Source organism: Ovis canadensis, chromosome 6 (genome assembly GCF_042477335.2).
Source record: "Ovis canadensis isolate MfBH-ARS-UI-01 breed Bighorn chromosome 6, ARS-UI_OviCan_v2, whole genome shotgun sequence".
Classification (NCBI taxonomy): domain Eukaryota; kingdom Metazoa; phylum Chordata; class Mammalia; order Artiodactyla; family Bovidae; genus Ovis; species Ovis canadensis.
This window is the reverse complement of record NC_091250.1, coordinates 75665573-75669011: the sequence shown is the minus strand read 5'-3', so window position 1 is coordinate 75669011 and position 3439 is coordinate 75665573. Positions and strand designations below refer to the sequence as shown.

Here is a 3439-nt window from a genome sequence, read left to right as displayed (position 1 = left end):
TTCTCAGCCAAGTACTGCGGAAACAACTGCAAATTATTTACCTAAAGGTTGCAAACGGCCGACAAACCACATCCAACTCAGACATGATGTGTTTGGCCCACAGAGTGTTGACCCACCACTGTCTTGAAAGTTGTAAATTAGTTGGTAGTACATAAAACTCAGAAGATTTCCTATATAAAGATCTGGATTTCTAACTTCTGCTGAAAACTTGGAAGACAGCATGTGGTCGATTGGTTGCAAAGATGGCCCCGATTCTTCACCCCTCCCTTTGACCACACGGTTTGCAGCGTCACTTTACAGCACTTCCCATAAACAGTTGACATCTATGTCCCCACATTTTGCCTCCGGATCAAGCCTTGTGACTTGCCGTGGCCAACAGAATATGACAGAAATGAGTTATGGAGACATCTAATCCAAACACTCTGATCTCATGTGGACCCCTGAAATGCAAGATCCTCCCAATTCTTTTATTGAAATATGCCAGTAAGAATTTTGAGGCTTGCATTGGTGGTTCAGTGGAAGAATTCTTGCCTGCCATGTGGGAGGCCTGGGTTCGATTCCCAGCTGATGCATTGCACTGTGTTTTGGGGCTTCTCTGGTGGCTCAGTTGGTAAAGAAACTGCCTGCAGTGCAAGAGACCTCGGTTCAGTTCCTGGGTTGGGAAGATCCCCTGGAGAAGGAAATGGCTGCCCACTCCACTATTCTTGCCTGGAGAATCCCATGGACAGAGGGGCCTGGTGGGCTACAGTCCATGGGGGTGCAAAGAGTCAGACACCACTGAGTAACTATACACACAAGAATATGATCATTTTGCTGGAAATTTGCAGGCATCATTCTCCATAACTGTGAATGCACATCCTATTTTTAGTAAGGGAAAATGGATCTACGTATGCCATACCTGAGAATAACAGTCGTCACTTATTAATCTTCTCTAGTCCCATGAGAAGGAAACTTCCACTGCAGTGCCAGAGATCTTGGGCAGTCTAAAGTGTTATTTCCCAGGAATCTCCTGAGGTTCTTTGGCAACAGCTATCTTAAGCTAGCTATGCTTATTCCTTTTCGTAAATCCTAATGGCTCTTGGTTAATAATAAACTATCTTAAAATTGTCTAAAATAATAATATGACAGAAATGAGCATGCCAGTCCTAAGCCTGGACCTAAGAGGCCTTGGACATAGCTCTCTCTTTCTTGCAAACGTGCCAAGACCCCTGTGAACAAGCTCAGGCTCACTCACAGGAAAGTAAGAGATCATATCAAACAAACACGAGTTATCTCAGTTGTCCCAGCCAAGGCCCAAGACATGCAAGAGAGCCTATTCAAGATCAGCAAACAACTCACAGCTGATCCAAAAGATGACCTCGCATGCATGAGTGAATCCAGCCAAGACTAAAGAACTACCTACCTATTATTGAAGGTAAATAATAAATGCTTATTGTGCAAGTCACTGAGTCTGGGGGTAGTTTGTCAGGTAGCAATAGCTAACTGCCATACCTGGCCGTGAGGGGCCTGCTGGCCCCCATGACCATACTTAACTGGGGGGAGCAGCCCCCTTGAGAGGAGGCTGGAGTGCTGCGACTCCTCATTGCTCCTGCCATTGTACCCTCTTGTCTTTCTGACACAGAAGCTGAGTGAAAGTTGACACTAATTGTCATTCTTTTTTTGTTTTAATGAGTCATATGCTCTTTTATAGGTCTGTTTTCTCAAAGTACAGGACAACGAGAGTCATGGCATAATAACAGTAGGATTACTAAATTTTATTGTTGGTAACTGTATATTGTCACCCTATTTATTTAACTTATATGCAGAGTACTTCATGTGAAATGCCAGGCTGGATGAAGCACAAGCTGGAATCAAGACTGCCGGGAGAAATATCAATAACTTCAGATATGCAGATGATACCACCCTTATGGCAGAAAGTAAAGAGGAACTAAAGAACCTCTTGATGAAGGAGAAAGAGGAGAGTGAAAAAGCTTAAAACTCAACATTCAAAAACTAAGATCACGGCATCTGGTCCCACCACTTCATGGGATATAGATGGGGAAACAATGGGAACAGTGAAAGTCTATTTTCTTGGGTTCCAAAATCACTGCAGATGGTGACTGCAGCCATGAAATTAAAAGATATTTGCTCCTTGGAAGAAAAGCTATGACAAACCTAAAAAGCAGAGACACTTTGCTGACAAAGGTCTATACAGTCAAAGCTTTGGTTTTTCCAGTAGTCATATATGGATGTGAGAATTGGACCATAAAGAAGGCTGAAACCAAAGAATTGATGCTTTGGAACTGTGGTGTTGGAGAAGGCTCTTGAAAGCCCCTTGGATAGCAAGGATTTCAAACCAGTCCATCCTAAAGGAAATCAGTTCTGAATGTTCATTGGATGGACTGATGCTGACGCTGAAGCTCCAATACTTTGGCCACCTGATTTGAAGAGCCAACTCACTGAAAAAGACCCTGATGCTGGGAAGGATAAAAAGTAGAAGGAGAAGGGGATGACAGAGGATGAGATGGACATGAGTTTGAGCAAGCTCCGGGAGATGGTGGAAGACAGGGCAGCATGGCATGCTGCAGTCCATGGGGTCTCAAAGAGTTGGACACAACTGAGTGACTGAACAACAACAGCATTGTTGGTAACACTGATTGAACAGTTACATGTGCTGTAGTGCGTGACATCATTTAATCTCTGTACCACACTATGAAGTAGATGTTATTGTTCCCATTTTAAAGATGAAGAAACAGAGGTTGAGAGCTTAAGTGACTTAACTGTTTGAGTCACAAGAAGGCCTGACAAAGTCATGTCTTAAACATTCCCCTGATCACATTGTCTTTACCTGTGATGTTTAACAAGAATGGTCATCTTAAACTTTAAGTTGTTTGTGTTGACTAATTGAGAGGTCTTAACTCTGCAAGGAGATCCAACCAGTCCATTCTGAAGGAGATCAGCCCTGGGATTTCTTTGGAAGGAATGATGCTGAAGCTGAACTCCAGTACTTTGGCCACCTCATGCCAAATGAGTTGACTCTTTGGAAAAGACTCTGATGCTGGGAGGGATTGGGGGCAGGAGGAGAAGGGGACGACAAAGGATGAGATGGCTGGATGGCATCACTGACTCCATAGACGTGAGTCTGAGTGAACTCCGGGAGTTGGTGATGGACAGGGAGGCCTGGAGTGCTGCGATTCATGGGGTTGCAAGGAGTTGGACACGACTGAGCAACTGAACTGAATTGAACTGAACTCTCACTAGTAACATCTCATTATCATTCTTAAGTGGTTGTTTTTCTCATCATTCGGTTAATAGCAAACCAAGAGTTCTTATAACCATGACTATCAAAACAGATTGAGAGAGCTTTATATTCCAAGCAAAACTAGTGGAGGGAAAAGCGTCATCTTACACCCACTCCCTACGAGTACCTTAGTTTGAGCTCTTGATTGAAACTCTATAG

At 43.6% G+C, this 3439-nt stretch overlaps 1 non-coding gene across 1 annotated transcript; it reads left to right on the top strand.

The window, feature by feature from the left end:
* The first annotated feature begins 501 nt into the window (after positions 1-501).
* TRNAG-GCC (transfer RNA glycine (anticodon GCC)) lies at positions 502-572 on the top strand. Its single transcript has one exon. It is a non-coding gene; the product is annotated as a tRNA-Gly (tRNA).
* The last annotated feature ends 2867 nt before the right edge of the window (positions 573-3439 follow it).